At 43.1% G+C, this 18,665-nt stretch overlaps 1 protein-coding gene across 2 annotated transcripts in view; it reads left to right on the plus strand.

The window, feature by feature from the left end:
- Positions 1-18,665, plus strand: part of LOC147193054 (RNA binding protein fox-1 homolog 3-like) — a 315,236-nt gene that overhangs the window by 48,444 nt on the left and 248,127 nt on the right. For both annotated transcript variants that reach the window (XM_086132040.1, XM_086132039.1), the window contains one exon: positions 16,845-16,913. The gene's annotated coding sequence lies outside the window, so the exon portion shown is untranslated. The remainder of the gene's footprint in view (positions 1-16,844; positions 16,914-18,665) is intronic.

An 18,665-nucleotide genomic window follows, 5' to 3' on the forward strand; every position in this document is an offset into this window, starting at 1 on the left:
TATGATTCACATCAAGTATGACACATTTCACATGAGTTACATTATGGTTCACTCCAGTTACAAAGCAATGTTTGGCCATTACAAGATTCATAAGAATGATCTTCTGAATCGGTCTACTTATACCATCCAGTGGAACAAACAAATCAAATAGCTCTTGCTAAATTACAGAGTGAGTCCCACAAAATAAATAAATAAATATGCGTTTGAAACACACCTACGTCAGGTTTAAGCCAAACATCAAATCGTCGTACAATTCAGCGGTTCTGCGTGAAAAAGGAAATGCGTTTTACTATGAAGGCCCTAATTGCGATTGTATTACTTTTCTCGCAGTTTGCCGAGTTAGCTGTGGTGTAATTTTTCGTCTCACTGAGCCGTTTGGACTGAAGCAGCAGCAGCAGTAAAGTCCACTCGGATGTCTGGAACCTGAACGGAAGCACAGGCGGACGCACTGGTGGGACCGCGGCTCACACAGCCCAAGCGCAACTACCATTGATCGGGAGCGTCAAGTGGCTTAGTCCAGTGTCAATAGCGTCACCTTTTCACTCCAAACTGATAAGGCGCACGCACGCAAGAACGCGCACACGCACGGCAGCTTGCCTTCTTCCTTCTCTCCCCGTCCGTCATTCATCTTCTCTGACCAAACAGGAAGCAGAACGCTGCGGAGACGGGCGGCAATGACAACGATGCGCACCACAATTTCCTCCCCGCTGTAATATGATTCACTCGGAATGTGATATGATTCACCTATAATTGACTCCAATCACATTTATGACCCAGTTGAAATCATTCACTCCAATTAGAATTGGAAATGATCCAATTCATAGATGAGTCAATCAAATTACGACTCGATAAGGCACGGCTCGAGCATTTTTTTTTTTTCCTCTCCCGGAGCTGAAAGGGGTGCTTGACCGATACATTGGGTGGTCTTTGAAAATAATATATGAATATATTTTACAATGTCAAATAAAATGATGGAAGGGCTGAACTGGGGCTACAGCACCCCAGAGCCACGGTGCAGCCTCATAACTGGACTCATGACATTATGATTAGGATTCATTCTATTGATGAGGTTAATATTCGCTAGGTGTATTTAATTAGAATATCATTCCATTCAAGTATGATGCTTCCCTCCAAAACACGTTTGGATATGATCTACCAATTCCGATATGATATGATTCAAGCCAACAATGAGACTGTATGTTACTATTCGCTCCAATGTCAGTTCAGTCTACTCAAAATTATAATGAATACGATTTACTTCTTTTACAATATAATTTATCCAAAATCATGACACAATTTATTGCAACTGCAATATGATTCAATTATTTCCAATTGCAATACATCAGGACCTCTACTTACGAAATTAATTGGTTCTGGAAGAAATTTCTGAACTACAAAATTTTGTAAGTAGAGATGCGTTTTCCATGTAAATGCCCTAATCCGTTCCAAGCCCCCCAAAATTTAGAGATAAATGTTTCCTAAAGCATAATTATTGCATAGACACATATTTATCTATCCTCACACATAGACACATACGGTAGAGGTCCGTCTTAGCCAATGGGATGCCAGAAAGATGCTCAGTAATAACCGATGGCAGAGCAGCGATAAGTATGTTGCGTTCAAGAAACTCTGAGCTCCGAGTATTTTTACCTTTGGTATCTTGAAATTTCTTATGTAACAAGAGGCAATATTTTCCTGTTGAGGCTTTTCCTAAATTTAAAATTTTGTATGAAGAGACGTTTGTAAGTAGATGTACCACTGTATGATGGATTTGGTTCACTCCGAGCATGATGGAATTTGCTCCAACCATAATATAAGTCACAGCAATTAAAATTTGACTTGCCATTCAGTCTGATCACAATACAATTTACTCAAAATCACGATACGATTCAATTCCAATGTGAAACAATTCACTCCAATTACAATAAGGTCGATTTCGGATAAATAATAATAAAATAAAAAAAAAAAATAAAAATAAAATTTTGATACAATTCACTCACAAAAGCAGGATATGATTTGTTCCAACTATGATTCGAATGCAATTTACCATACTAGTAACTCTAGTGGTGAGTCACTCCATGTTTGATAGAATTCTCTCGAATTACAATATGAGTCATTCCAATTTTTACAACTCCCTCCAATTTCAACCTGACTCTCTCGAATTGGGACTTATTTTGTGTTTTAAGTGATGGATTAAGTCCCGTCATGAAAATATGAATCCTACCATCACGATGCACAGCAGTTGACCATACTCGCTTTGGTCCAATTGCAACAAGAAACAATGGCCTCCAATAATCATACCATTCACTGAAAATATATGATTCATCCAAAGTACGATTCACTGCACTTCACCGATCCAATCCACTCAACGAAACATCGAATTTCCGAAACAATCTGACGTGGCTCAATTTGGTCATCACCGTTGTAGATTCTGCGATGCTAATTAGCATGCGCTACACGGTGCCACAGGCGGGCCGCTTTCATTGGCTGCGCATCGGCCCGAGATAGCTTTCGGTGACTCTGGGTGAGAACAAAAGTAGAAGAACAAGGTGACTCGATGTTGTGGCGATAAGCACGAACACTCACTCGATCCCATCGACGCCTCCTCGGGTGCACGAGGGGGCGTCACCCGCCGTTCAATGATGGCGGCGGCCAAGCTCCCTGATACGCATCGAGTCCTGCGAGCGTCTGTTTGCCGTACGAGCACCCGCTTGACCTCTAAGCGGAGAAGGCGGCGGCACCGGCGTAAATTCCCCCGGTGTTGATGTTGGTTAATTTGCAGCATCGCAAAAATAAAAGGTCACCTCTGAGCAGCGCTTTACGGCTTTATTTCGCTTTTACGGCCAACGCTGCAGATTCACTGCCGCACATTATCAGATGGCGTAGCAACCTCGTCACATAAAGTTCATCACCTTCAACCGGCGGGATGGAAGGAAGGCTGCTCAAGAGTGGCCGTTACTCTGCTGGAAGCTTCAACAAGAACATAAAAAGTGCCAGTCAATTAAAGGCGCACGGTCTTTCCACATAAACAAAAAACTTTCGGCCAATGAAGCCAGTTGCACTTAGCTATTTTAAAAAAAACAATACACAGAAAAACACAGGATCGCAGCCATATTCGTTAGAAGCAAGTAATTTGGTTATTTGGTCGAAAGCCGCTTTCATGTAGCAAAATTAGATTTGGAAAATATAGTTATCATGATGAGACCCACAAAAAAGTCTCAAAAAGCCAGCCTGAACAACCAAAAATTCTGCCCGTTGGTTTGAGGCAATTGTTTTTAGGGTCAGTTTCTGGGATTCTTTTGAGGTTTGCGAGACTACTGCAGCCACTTTGACTTACCCGGATGAAATTTGGAAAATGTATCTATCATGAGAAGACCCACAAAAATTCTGAAGAAGCTATTCCTGAAAAGACACGGGGAGTCTGCTATTTTGAGTTGAAGCCGCCATTTTCAGGGCTTCATTGAAATTCTGGCCCTGAAGCCATTCTGAATTAGCCACGTGCAATTGGGTAAATGCCTATCATGAGAAGACCCACAAAAAATTCTGAAGAAGCTATTCCTGAAAAGACATGGGGAGTCTGCTATTTTGGGTTGAAGCTGCCGTTTGCAGGGGCTTCATTGAAATTCTGTCGCTGAAGCCATTTTGAACTAGCGAATTTGGTAAACGCGTATAATGAGTAGACCCACATTTTTTTCCCCAGTTTTAAAGAGTTTTTTTGCATCCTTCAATGATGTTTTCCTGTTTCCAGTAAGTTTCCTGCCTCCATTGGTCGTGCAGTCCTGGCTTGTATTCCTCCAACAATGGTGTTGTGGGAAGCAGCTTAAATGCTTGTCGCTGACACTAACGCCGCCTTGTTGACACTGATTCTGGTTATGCGCCGGCTCGTTATGTTCGGTGGCACCGCAATTGGCCCGCCTTGTTTCCTAAATGCCACTCGCTGTGTCTTTAGTTGTGAGGATATTAGTCTCCATGGCAACACACTTCTTTTTGCCACTTTGTATGTTTGCTCTAACTGATTAAACGCTCGGCAGACAAAGTGACGCCCTGCTGGCTTCATCTCTGGGAAACTCCACCGGCATATGTGTGCAGTACTGTTACGGCATCCCACAACAAACAGGATTAAAATGTGTGGGAGTCAAATAAAAAATGTGGGGAAAATGTACAAGGAAAAAAGGGAGTAAAATGTGCTGGAAAAAAAGACTTGGAAAAAACACATGACTAAATAGCACAATACATGTAAAATGCACAATATGCAAAAAGTAAAACAAACAAACAAACAGTAGTATAAGCATACAGAAGTCAAATACAATTTACAAGATTAAGATGTCAAAGATTCAAATAAAGCGTACAAGATTAAAAAAATATATAAATTAAAACATGAGGAAACATACTGTAGATGAATCAAATAAAACTCAATAAAAGCATGAGTGAAAAATGTACAGGATTCGAATAAATGTTAACAATTCAACGTGCAGGATGCAAATAAAACCACCAGTTAAATTGACGAAATTCAAGTAAAATGTAAACAATTCAAGTAAAATGAAAAGAGTTCAAATAAAATGGACAATATTAAAATACAAATTACAAGATTCTGCAGGTTGCAATCAAAACAGACAGGAGTAGACCATACAGGACTCAAATAAAAATCGCTGCATGCTAATAGAAGCATTTGTGAACTGTATAGGATTGAACTAAAATGTGCAACATTTTAATGTGCCAAAGGCAAATACAAGCAAGAGTTAAATATCCAGGTTTTAAATCAAGCGGACAGTATTCGACTAAAATCAAGATTCAAAAGAAAACGTGAGTAACAAGTAAATGATTCAAATAAAATGTACGGGAGTCAAATGGAATTTCCAGGATTCTAATTAAATGAGTATCCAAACAGGATTAGAGAACAAGATTGAACTAAAATGCTCAAGATGAAAATTAAGTGCAAAATTAAGGATTCATAGAAAATGTGCAGGATGGAGATAAATACGTGGATACAATGTGCGTGATTTAAACTAAACGTCAATGATTCAAATAAAATGGTGAACATGAGCATCATATCCAAGATTAAAGTAAAAAGCCTGACAAGCACGTGCGGGCTTCAACTAAGAGCCTGACAAAATGGCGGCGGCCTCAAGCAGGGTGATTGGGATACGACCAATCCAAAGAGGAAGTCATCGCAAGGTTGACAACGACCTTGACGAAGCCATTCGAGCCCGAGTCGTTTGTTCCTCCGCTGTCCTCATCAGACTTCAACACTTGTGCGGAACGGCGACCATTCATTAATTCAAAGGTAACTCCCTCAAAGAATCGCCACAAAAGACGAACAACAACAATAAAAAGCAAATAAAATCAAAGCATCTGCGGGCGACCTTGCGTGGAGCGCACTTGAAAGGCTGTCAGTCAAACCTTTGTTGAGCTCGTCTTGGCGGCGCCAAGGCTTAAAACGAAGCCAACGCGATGACGCTGCTGGCGAGCTCAGCCTTGCGCCTAGGGGAAAGGCAAAACGGAATCAAATGAATGTGTAGGATTCATTTCAACGGCATGACAACTATCAACAAGACGCGTCCGACAACCTGACTCAAAGGGACAGGATTGAAATAAAAAAAAAGCGGAACCACGAGGAACATCAACAAAATGGCACTCCACTCAAATCGTAACATCCTAAAAAGTGCGACAGAATCGGAATATAAACAGGACAAGAGGTTACAGAATCTATGTAAAAAGACACGAGAAACAAAGGGTTTAAATAAAAACGGGTCTGAAAAATGGTAGGATTAAAATCTGTGACTGTGAGGTACAGGATTCAACTAAAAATGTGCCTTAAAGGCACAGGATAGGTGGAAATGGAACATTTTTGTTTGTCTTTTTAGCGTTGACGGTTTTTATTTTTCATTTGGTTTATCGCTGTCTTTGTTTTGATGGGTCACATATTTACTTCATCGATAGCACTTTGTATACAGCTGTGGTTGGTTTTCAAGTATTGAAAAATAAAGTTGAGGAGTCAAAACAAAACCAAAAAAACGCACGACAAAGTTATACAGAATTAAAATTAAAATAGTGTGAAGGTTGTCCAGGATTGAAATAAAAATATGATTTCAAGGTACAGGCTTGAATTAAAAACGTGACAATTATGAAGGGTTTAAATAAAAACATGACTATAGGATGACAGGATTACAGTAAAAATATGTAAATGTTATACTGGATTCAAATAAAAACATGACAAAAACTTGTTGTACAGGGTTCAAACAAGACCATGACTCAAACAGACATTTTAACTCAAAATCTGACCTAAAGGTACAGGATTCAATTAACATTATGCTGACAGTGTTGTACAGGATTTAAATAAAAACATGAATAAAATGTACAGAATTGAAAAAACAAACTAAAAATGCGCTACATTTAAATAAAAATAAATCCAACATAGGATATAATACAGGATTCAAGTGGTACCCCAGGAATGGTACCACCCCTGCCCTCACCCACTTTTGGCTGTAATGCAATTAGGTTGGTGATAAAAGATAGCGGTGGGGTTAACGAGGTGATGCTGATCCTCAAAGCGTTTGCCGCTAATTTCATTTTGCTTCGCATGCGTCCCAGCAGCTCGCCGAGGCGCCTTCACGTGGTTACTGTGGATGCCTTATCGCCCAAGGCTGCAAAACCCACCAACAAAGATTTCAAAGTAGGGTTATTATTCAGGGCTAGGCTTTGATTAGGGTTTTAATTATACTCTCAACACTGAATAAGGATTTTAAACAATGAAGGGTTTCATAGTCCAGGATCATGGTTTGCGATTTCAAAGAAGGATTAGGACTTTGAAATCAGGGTTACGGCTTCAAACAAACAATAGTGTGTCAAATTTTGGCTTTCCAATACGGATTAGGGTTTCATGACAGGGTTAAGGAAGCAAGCAATGATTAGATTTTCACATTCGGGTTCCAAGCCCTGGTTGTGCTTCAAAAAAAGGTTTTGAAGTAGGGTTTGGAATCTGGGTTAGGTTTTTAAGTTTGGGTTTGAAATCAGATTTTACTCAGTGATTCAGTTTTAAAAGCATTTTGAGGGTTTCTCAGGTTTGCCAAGTTTGAAATGATGGTTAGGGTTATAAGGCAGGGCTTCAAATTAGGGTTATTAAGGTGTCAAATGATGGTTCGGGCTTCAAAAACAGCTTGAAGAGAGTTTCAAAATGGGTGAGTATTTCTAACAAGCAGTATTATAAAACTATTTTGTTCAAATCAGGGTTTCAAAGAAGGGTTAGTGTATTGATGTAGGGGTTTGGAATCAGGTGTAGGTTGTCAAAGTAAGGTTTCAAATCAAGGTTCGGGTTTCAAAACAAGGATTAGGTCCTAGATTCGTTTCAAACCAAGATTTGCCATTTCAAACAAGGGTTAATGCTTTCAAGTAGGGCGTGAAATAAGGATTAGGGTTTCAATGGAGGGGTGAAAAAACCGCCACTGGCATACTTGCCGTGCTTGACCAGACCAAACACGAAAAGCCAATCAATGAGAAGCAAATTCAATCTACTAAAGACGAATAGCTGTGTTGACCCCTCCGGCACCCCCCCCCCCCACTCCACGAGTTAATTGATGTGGGGCGGGGGGGGGTCAACGAGGTGAAGACTCGTTAAGCCTTGACAGGAAGCAGCTAACGTGTGCGTGCTACACAAGTGGCTTTGATGTTGCACCGATGCTAACGAGTACCATTAGCATAAAGGCAGCACAAGAAGGCGGGGAAGGAATAATTAGACGTGGCCAAAGGGGGGGGGGGTGTTATGTGCAGGCCAAAACAGTGGGGAGTACCCACCCCCAAAAAAAACCAAACTTGAAGCATGACAGAAAGTCACAGCAAATTGCACCTCCATAAAACCAGAACCTTAGTTGGTCCGTCTCACCAAACCAAACACACACAAAATAAATTGACATTTATTGTGCATTTATATCCACAATAATAATAATATACACAATAAGATCTTTTGTGATGTCATACTTCAGGTGGGCTGGATCAATTGGGGGTGGCGTCTTTCCACGGTGGTCTCGCCATGCGTAATTAGCCCTAAATAACGGCGTTAATGAACGTTGCTGGAAGGAAGAGAGCAGATTGAGGGAGTCGGCCGGCCGGCACGGCCTCCTCCCGAGACGCGTGGTTGCAAAAAAGACGCACGTGCCGAGAATAAGTGATAACATCGACGTCTTCCGCGGAGTGCAAGCTAGAATGTAAATCCAGTCAAGTGTTTGCGGGGTAGCTCTGTCTCAAAACCCTGTTTTGAAACCTCACCTCTGGCTTCTTGAATACAATTCTCATTAACTGGCTTTAAACCCCAACTCGAGCTAAGAAAGTTAATTTGAAACCTTATCTGTAGTTGAAACCCTAATTTGACAAACCTATCCTGGCTTTCACCTCTTATTTGACATCTAAGTCTGGCTTGAAACTTTACATTGAAACCCTAACTAGGATTTGAAAGCAACTATTTGAAAACCCTAAACCCAAACCTTGGCTTGAAGCTCTTCCGAGGAACCTCAAGTTTGACTTGAAACCCTAATTTGAAACCTTAACCCTACCTTGAAACTCTCAGCATGTGCTGAATTTTGCAACAGCGGCCATTTTTTAAAACCCAATTTTGAAACATGGACTCAAAACTCAAATATTACACACCAAACAGTTTACTTGACACTTTAACTCACAGGCGTTAAAGTCAAGGCCCGGGGGCCAGATCCGGCCTGCCACACCATTTTATGTGGCCTGCAAAAGCAATTCATGTGTCGGCTTCCATGATCCTTGCTAAAGTCTGTCCAGAAATATCAAATTGTGATTGTGTAATAAATAACGTTGACATTTTGCAATCATTTTGTTACCCTGTTTACACTCTAACAATAATGGAACAAACAACAAACAAATAGCTGTTTTTGAGACGCGTCACAAGGAAGCAGCGACAGGTTTGATGAAGGCTTAAGTGACTGCCGAAACTATCAGCTAGGGAAGAGTTTTTCTCTTCACCAAAAGAGACCATTGTCTGGGGAAAAAAGAAACTTTAAACCTAATTTAACATACAGTTGACCTGAGTCAACAAAACTACTAATCCATAAATTTGTTGTGTTCAAGTCATAATACGATGACATGCTTACAGAAACATTTATTCGGTTTCGTAATGGCCCTCTGATGGAAGATATAACTCCAAAGTGGCCCGGGACAAAGATGAGTTAGACACCCCTGCCTTATCTAATATTTGAAACTGTAGCCCTCGATAACATAACCCAGGTTGAAACCGAAACATTGCTTTAGCGCAGAGTTTGAGGGCAGGTATGGGAGTTCATATTGTCAGTACAAGTCAGTTAACTGTAGTCGTGTCGATGAACTGCAAAATTCTCCGTTTTCCCTCTGCTTCCCCTTTGTGTTGCCTGGAGTGGCCTGTAAACTGCCTTTCAGAATCCAAATAAAAGCCACGATTCGCGTCTTGGTCACCATTAGTTTGAGTTGAGGCCAGACGGGGTCACGAAAGCGGCCGCTCAGCTCGCTGGGAAGCTTCCGGAATGCGTTGCACATCGGCTGGATCATTAGCCGACGGTTGCTAATAGTCACTTATGTAGCATCTGTCGCAAAGTGTCACTTCTATCGATCCGGCCAATCACGTGGCACCTTAATGATGTCACATTCTTTCAAGCGTCAACAGTCCGGCGTGCGCTCAGCTCATTTCATCAATGTACACAATTGAACCTATTTAACATATTGATATGCACTTACGCCGCTAATGTGCGTGACCTTTATACCCCGAGTGAAGGGAGCGCCTCTTCACATCCGCCGTCGTTATTTATCAGCTGACATTTAGCCGGGCCCTCGATGGTGGCGGTTGCGGTTGGTGGGGGGGGGGGGGGGGAGTGGCGGTTTCGAGGGCGGCGGCTCTCCACTTTAATTAAAGGTTCAACCTCTTCACGGGATGACAAATTGACTTCTTTGTGCTTGGGGAAAGTGCCGCAACGAGCAAAGTCCTGCCGGCTCCTCGCTAACGGTCGGCTAGCTAGAGATGCTTTCACTGTAAAATGGCGGTTCAAACAAGAGCGCTCAACTTCCGATGTCTTTTTCTGGGCATAGCATCATGTGCCTTTTTTTGTGTGTCTATCAATCATCGACTTCTCTACCAAATGTCATGTTGCTCAGTGAATCTCTGAGGTGTGCTTTCAAGACTGGTCCTATTACCTTATATGGGCAATTAAAAGTCATAATGGCAGCCTTCCAGTTTGTTCTCAGGCATGCACTTTTTGGTGCATCTACTCATGAGACATGTCCACCCATTTTCTTGTGGTTAAGTAAAAAGAACATCAGAGGCTGAATTCCCCGAAAATTCGGGTGGCGATAGCATACCATTAAAATAATAATAATAAAATAATAATTGTCTAATGATCTTCATTCATATGGCAGCTCCACTTCTTGTATCTTTTCCGGCATGGCTTCTTGATGACACCTTTTTGATGTGTCCCAATGACGGATCAATTTTCACATTGCTAACCAAAGGCTTCGGGGGGGCTGAATTTTCAGATAATTCAGGAGGGTGTTACCATGGTCATTTTTGAGGCATCGTCCATTCTTTTCAAGCATGGTTTGGTAAGACTTTTTTTTTTCTTTTTTTTGCGTGTCTACACGTGATGGACATGTCCATCAAATTTCATCCCGTTTTGCTTAGCAGCCAAAATGGCTTCCGGGGCTGAATATTGAAAAAAATACAATGGTGCACCGAAACCCAAATTTGGCAATTCCTTAACTCCATGTTGGTGTTGCCTTTCCTCATCTGGCAAACCTCCCAAACACCAATGACATCATCGTTTGTGGATGCGGGGAAAAAAATGAAGCCTCCCATGTTTCACCTTTTTTTTTTGGTGGGGTGGGGCGTAATGACAGCAGAGGTTCCCGCCGTCTGTGATCTGGTCCCAGGCACGCTTTTGTCCCGCTGAGAAAGATTGGGAAGGAAGAACATTTAATTGCCCTGTTTGCAAACTAATTAAAGGGGCTCCATTCCGCCCCGTGGAGGCGCTCGTCGCTAAGAAAGCCGGGGACATCATTAACCAGTGGCCTTGATAACCCTTCAAAGCGGGATATGCGGTGTGTGCGGGTTGATACACGCATGTACATGTGCCGCGTGCGTGTGCGCGCCTGTGTGTTGCGAACAGATGCCAAGTGTTTTCAGCCCATCGCCCACGGCATCCTACCTCCGCGTCCTAATCAAAGAGTTTGCGCTGTCTTTTCCGAAGGCTTCAAAGGCGCTCGTCTCCACCTCGGCTCTCAGTAGGTGGCGCCGCGCTTCTATTGTCTTCACTTCACAGTCATTTGTCTTATTAGGTGGAAACGCGCCAGGCCTGCTTACGGCGCGTTAACCCTGCTTCTTTTTTTGATGATATAGACGTTGCTTTTGATGCTTTTGTTTGCCGTCGTTTATTGCGGCGACTGCGTTCATACACGCGTCTGACATTCCGTGCGGCACAGGGGCGTCGAGCAGGACTGTCCAAAGACTTTTTGTCGAGTGTTGACTTCTGGAGCATTTTGACTTTGATCTTTCAAGGCCCACAGAATATTCCTCCGTCGCAATGAAGGCGCCAGACCAAAATAAAGCGCCGAAGCTTTTCTTCTAGCTTTATTCTGTTCTAGTCATCAGCGGTAGACCATGGGTTGATTTTCCCCACAAACAGAAACTAATCTTTGGTTCCTCCTAACTTGACCCCAAAAGTTTGCACACCCTTGTTCTTGCAAATTTACTATATATGGCTCTGCCAATGGATCAACGCGGGCTGATTTGGCGGCCCGTAGGCGCGGCGTGTTCAACAAATGAAATCCTTATTCAGGTTGGCCCCTCAGTCCGCTTCAAGCTCCCCCCCTTCATCCTTATCCTCCTCACAACTGCTACATGGCAGCATCTGTTTTTATTTCCCCCCCCCCCCCCCCCGTCTCCTCGCCGTGTTTGGTCCCAATATTTTCCACTCGTCGAAGCTGACGGCTGTTATTTGGCCCGTGGCTCCTGTCAAAACTAACACGGCTTAATTGACTGCGAGCGAACGAGCCCCGGGATTGATCCTGTCAGGCATCCTCGACGAGCCGCGCCGCTCCATCTGTGAGACGTTACTCCAGCGACGGCGCCAATCTGTTGCTTGGGAAGAAGCCAAGCCATAGACGGAAGGAGCGAGAAGGAAGACGGGCAGCGGTGAGGGGGTGTGGAAATTCCGGCAGGTACCTGAGGCACCGCCGGTCTTCTGATCCGCTGTCACTGATGACACGCTCCTCACACGGCAGTAAGTTTTGCATCATGCTAAGCAAGAGCGGTCGTATGGATTCGTCAAGCCTTTCAAGAGGGAGTCATACAGACGTCTTCATCTTATCCAGATTCAGCAAACATCCCGTCTTTCAAATATAACCCACGCTTTGACCGTTTGAGGCCACAAACACACCAAGACAATTGGGTGTTTTTTTTTTCCCCCCCCTGACCAAGGACGTCAAATGGCACGCTATCTTATGTCAATCACAATCGTCCTATAAAATCATTTTTCAGTCTGAGGTGTGTTAAGCGGGTCAGAAAATCCATTTTCTGATCCGCTTATCCTCACAAGGGTCACGGGCGTGCTGGAGCATATCCCCGCTGTCTTCGGGCAGTAGGCGTGGTATAACCTGAACCGGTTGCCAGCCAGTGGCAGGGCACACCTAGACGAACAACCATTCGCGCTCACAATCACACCGAGGGACAATTTCGACTGTTCCATAAACCTGCCATGCATGTTTTTGGAATGTGGGAGGAAGTACCCAAAGAAAATGGGGAGAACATCCAAACTCCACACAGGAAGGCCAGAACCGGAATCAAACCATGCACCTCTGAAGACGACCATGGTGCCACATTTTCATATTGAATTTGAAGTATTGTTACATTTTTAATATTTGCTTTTCCTTTAGATCAGGGGTGTCAAACTCATTTTAGTTTGTAGTTACGTCTTCCCTGGAAGGGCCGTTATGACAATGAAACCACAGAATTATTACTTGTACACAACAAATATAAGATAATGACTTGTTCAATTATTATTCAAGCGAGTATAAACCGCGGAAGAGTGTCAACGTTATTTATTACACATGACAATTTGACATTTTGGTACAGATTTTAGCAAGTTGACACACATGATTTGCTTTTGCGAGCCAAATAAAATGACCTGGCGGGCTGGATCTGGCCCCCGGGCTTTGAGTTTGACACCTGTGCTTTAGATGATTTAGTATTGTCTGATGACAAGTTTTTATTTTAAATTATCTATTTTTACTGTTACTGTTACTGTTTCAATTGCTCTATTTTATATGATATTTGATTATCATGAATAAAAAAATGCCGTTTCATTTTTTTTTTTAATATGAAATTTTGTCAGTAGTTTATTTTTTGTGTTTTTATTTTCTTAATGTCAACTTTTTAGTTGTATTTTTTTGAACATCCAAACATTTCATTTCATTTCTCCCAATTTTCCATCATTCCAAACGCTAGTCGTCCTAAATCCTCCTTGGGTGGCCGGTGAAGCAGCATGTGATTCATGACCAACATTCTTCTCTTTCGCTCTCTTGCAAACAATTGTATGTTGACGATCATGAGGTCAACTCCATGTTTTGTGTGCCAGTGGAGGTCAGCAGACTTTGTGTACTGCATGTGTTGCATCTGTACTCTATACAATTTCTTCTCTTATAATAAAATAGAAATAAGTCATGAGTGTACTCCCATTTCTGGACACAACAATATCTCGCTCCGGCGACTTTTGTGTGGAATCTACTGGTGAATAAATTGTCTGTAGTGTCACACCTGGAGCGTGAAACTGACTGCGGTGGAGTTCATATTTGATGCGATCCAACTTGCGCATCAGGCCACTTAAGGAATTAAAGTTACTGATCCTGTAGCTCACGCATCTGTTTCCATGGCAACCACACAAAGAGGACCCCGCGGGTCCTCGCCGTGCGCTCGGTTTGCTGTCTGCCGGCGCCGCGCCGAGCTGTCCCCAGGCTGGATTGAGGGGGGCTCCGGCGCTGTCAATAGAGTCAATCCCAGTGGAGAAGATGCCGTTGGGCGTTCCGTGGACGAGCGTCTTTTGCCCGCCATGTCCCTGATGCTCGAACATACTAACCTCCACTAAAAATATAAAATATGCAAAAATGTTCAATTCGTAGTGTGGTGTCACAGCGATGTCAGAAGGCGCATCCAATAGTCCAGGTATTGGCGGAGTGATTTCGGAGCGCACAGACAAACAATGGACTGGTCGCCGGTCAATGTCAGGGCACATGTGGAATCCCTGCGTCGAAACCGGAGACGTACTATGTTATTATGATTATTCGAATGCCCCTTTGGTACTCCTGATGCTAGTTAGCTTAGCATTAAGCTTCGCTGCCGTTTGCGCTCCTCTGCCGCATTAACGTTTATGCCCAACATGGGTCGACGGCGGCTGTTGGAACATTTGAGGCGACGCCCGCTCGTCGTGAGACAGGAAATCACTTAGCGGCAATCACATGACGCCAAGGCCTGCGTGATGAATGGCCGCCGCCTGCCGCCATCTCATTCCGTTACTGTCATGCATAAGTGGGCCGAAGACAATATTAAACGTGTGCGCGCGCACACACGCTGCTGTGAAAGGGTGCGAGGGGGAGTTTGCATACAGGTACGTGTGCATGTGCGTTTCTATGTTCATGCATTTTGTATCTGAGTGTCATTGTATGTGAATAAATGTGTGTGCGCTTAGGTTTATGCATGTGTGAGTGATTATGTGTGTCCTACCATGGAGTTTGTTTGAATGTGTAATTGCATGCATGCTGTACTGTGTAAAATATATTTATTAACCCCTCCGGCGGACTAAGGAGCAGAATACAGTCAGTGGCGAAAAGATGATTTTGAAAAGCATTAATATGAGAACATGTTGGCTCGAGTTGCACCAAATCCTTGAAATTGTTACAAATGCGACAGGACTGAGACCCACACGATTCAAGTGGATCGTCATTTTTCTTTTTTAAAAATAGTGTTGAGCGGTCAGAAAAGTTGCTAAATATAGCCACCGAACTGTTCTCGACAAAGACTTTGTTTTGTCAACTCGCTCCCTTCTGTTGGCAACCAGGTTGTTCGTGTAAGCACTGCACATCATCTACACAGAATCCACAAGAGAAAATAAAATGTCCTTAGGGGAAGACATAAAAGCATGTAGTGGGCGGAAGTGGATGAATTAAAAGATGACTTTAAGTTAGGCTTGATGATGATGATGATCATCATCATCATGGTGACTTTTATTTATCTAACTTGTTTATCTATTTACATTTGCTCTCTTGCTAATTACTGGTGGCATTCGATATGCTAATGAAGTTGATACAATAAGTATCTAATACACACACACACACACACACACACACGAAAGCCCGACTTTTGTTGACATTTTCCATCCGCAACCTTCCTCACGCATTTGCTGCTTTCGTATTTACACACACACACATCTTAGCTTGTTCAAAGTGCTCATTTGCATAAAAGGCCCGCCTCCAAGATGAGGGGCAAACAATATGCTAATCACGCCGTGTTCCATTAGCGGCCCAGTTGCTATGGAAGCGAGCAAAGTGGTTTGTACAGCACACCTGAGCAGGTGACGAAGTAGGAAGACCAAGAACGCCGCAAAATAAAAAAAATAAAAAAGAATAAGCAAGCATAACTTTAGCCCTTATCAGCAGATGTGTTGTTGGTTTGTGGGGTTATGGTCGGGTAGACAGAGTGGAGAATGTGGATTGTAATAAAAAGAGCATCCAGCAGCTGTGATAACGTTAGCATTAGCATCACAAGGAAAGTTGTTGTTTTGTTGCAAATGTACCAGGAGACTAAGGGCAGGGTGAAAAGGGTGAAACCTGCAGCAATGTGGAGGCCGTGGAGTATAATAATTTTGCATCAAGAAAATGAATTAACTTTTTCCTCAACGGATACATTTTCTGTTTACCCTCCTGCTATCTTCGTGTGTGTGTCTGCTTGTGGGGTTATATTTCTGTATGTGTTTGTGTGTGTGTGAACGTAGCCCTGCGCAGTTGATTGAGTGTGCCTATGTGTCTAAACATTTGGAGGTGTGTGTGTGTGTGTGTGTGTGGTGTGTGTGTTTGTACATATGTTTGTGTTTCCAGTCAATCAGCGGCACTCAGTAAAATTTCCATCCATTTCCTGTTTATCCCCCTGCTCTTCCGTAGTGTTAATGTGTGAGTGTGTGTGGGTGCACGTGTAACCTAGCCACCCTCCCCCCCGTGTACCTGCTCATGTTAAGGTCGTTAAGTCGCACTCAGAATGCGTTTTACGAGGCGGCTGTGTGCCATGTTTGCACTCAACCTCTGTGTTTCTCACAGGTGCTAACACACACATACACACACATGGCTATTGACCATCTTTACAAGCTTAAGGAGAGTGTGTGTTGTGCGTAGCGCAAAGAGGGCATTTGAAATGGTCTAATATGACCTTGAGAAAAAGCTCACAGCAAAGGAATAATGAATGAAAATAAGGATTACGGTCATATCGGAAGAGGAAGCATTGATTTTTGAAATCTTGTTCTACATAAAATGCTTGCAAGGAATCAGATAAACTGAAAGTTGAACCGGTGCGTGTCATTGGCGGGCGCTCTTCCCAATCGCCACGTTGCTGTTATTGCTTTGAACACCATTGATTTCGATCATATCATTATTTAAGATGCTTCAGATAACTGGGGTGAAACATCAAATATTTGTCGGTTAATTAAGTCCACTATTGTAATTCTGAGCACAAATGATTTTGAATGACAATGCGGCGTATGCTATCGTGTATTCATTGTCGTAATGAATACACAGCCATCTGGTCTTGTGCTTGTGATTCACAGACGGATCGGCGCCGGACCTCCTGCTGCCTGCGCTGACCCACGCCTTTGAACGGAAGGACCTTCACACAGGTAGGACGTCAATTCAAGTCATAGAACGCGCAATGATGATGGTGGGCGGTGATGATGATGATGATCATCATGATTATAATAATGGATGATTGGGAAAGACGACAATGAAGTCGATGACGGTTACGATGAGGAGGTGACAGCGATGTAGACGATGACGATACTGCTGCTTCTGATAATTATTTTTGACAATGAGGATGACGACGACGATGACGATAACGATGATGGTAATGATGACGTCGGAGACGACCGACGACGATGACACTGATGGTTGATTAGGGCGATTATCGAAACGAGAGCGATGACTATTAAGACGATAAGGATCATGACAGTAATAATGAAGACAATGTTGATAAAATGATTGCGATGATGACAATAATGGCGATCATGCCAAATTTTCAGAAGATGATAATCATGACTATAGCGACCCCGACTGAGAACGATGGTGATCACGATGACGACGACGGAAACAATGATGAGAGTCAGGACAATGCCAGTCATGGGAATGATGATCACGATGACAATAACGATGGAAGTGAAGACAACAATAATATTGAAAATGATGGAAATGATAATGGTGGTAAAACTGATTATGATAAGGATCATCATGACTGCCGATTGTGATCATAATGTTGCCGATGATGAACACGATGATGCCAGTCGTGACAATAACGATCATGCCGATTCTGATGTCAATGATGGCAATGCTGATCATGGTGATACCGATTGTTGCGATCACGATCGTGACGATGTCGATTGTGATGCCGATTACAACTATGACGATAACAATGACGCAATTCGGGACTTGAATGCACCTTGAGGAGGAAATCTGTTCCCGTGTTATGATGACTCAGCGCTTGAGAAACAAAAGGTTTTCTCTGGGGTAGCCCCACCAAAAAGTAGGCCATCAAATCTTTTCGTTTCAACCCTCCGCGGCGCTGCTTTGTTCTGATTAGACCCGAGTCTCAAGTTGGAGGATTTGCGGGCCGCATCCCCAACGAGCGGGAGACGTTCCCAGAGAAGATGAAGGACCGGGTTCTCCGCAGGAGGCGGGCCTGAGGGAATTACACGGATCAATGTGGAGGGAGAGCGAGAGAGCGTATCTGGCAGGTGTGCTTGGCCAATCCCGGCACAGAGCCAGACGGGATAACATTCCCTCCCGGCAATTAAGCCTCAGAGGTGTTGGAGTGCTTTCGCGGGAGAGCTCATTAGAGGATCCTGTCACTTTTTTCCCCTTTTAATCTCAACAGCCCCCCCCCCCTCCCCCCCCGCCCATCCCGTTATTCGCTTGCCTTATAAAAGTCTTCCACCTAAATTGAGTACAAACACAATGCTAATGCTAATCCATGTCACACAAAGCAGCCATGTTCTGATCTGGTGTTTCCCTCGATTTTCTCACAATTCATTTTGGTTCATGGCATGGCTGCAGGCACCATTTAGCATATTGCTACTCGACGACTCGTTCGGTTTTTCACCATCTGCGTCTTGGCCCGTGGAACTCCAATAAAGAAATGAATTTTTATTTTTGGGTTGAAGATGAAAAGAAAGGAATTGTTTGGTTCATGAGACCATTTCGGCTCCGATAATGTGACTGTTTGAATTGTACGTCACAGTAAGACGTACTTTCACCGCAAGTTCCAGTTTATTTGTTTATAGGTTTATTGTTGTGGAATTGTATTTTCAGGATATTTACCAGTGGCCAATGTGTTTGCACCTTTATTGTGATTAGACCATTTCAATTTTACTCATAGTTCA

This window comes from Hippocampus guttulatus, chromosome 16 (assembly GCF_054856545.1).
Source record: "Hippocampus guttulatus isolate MCC_2025c chromosome 16, RoL_Hgut_1.0, whole genome shotgun sequence".
Lineage (NCBI taxonomy): Eukaryota > Metazoa > Chordata > Actinopteri > Syngnathiformes > Syngnathidae > Hippocampus > Hippocampus guttulatus.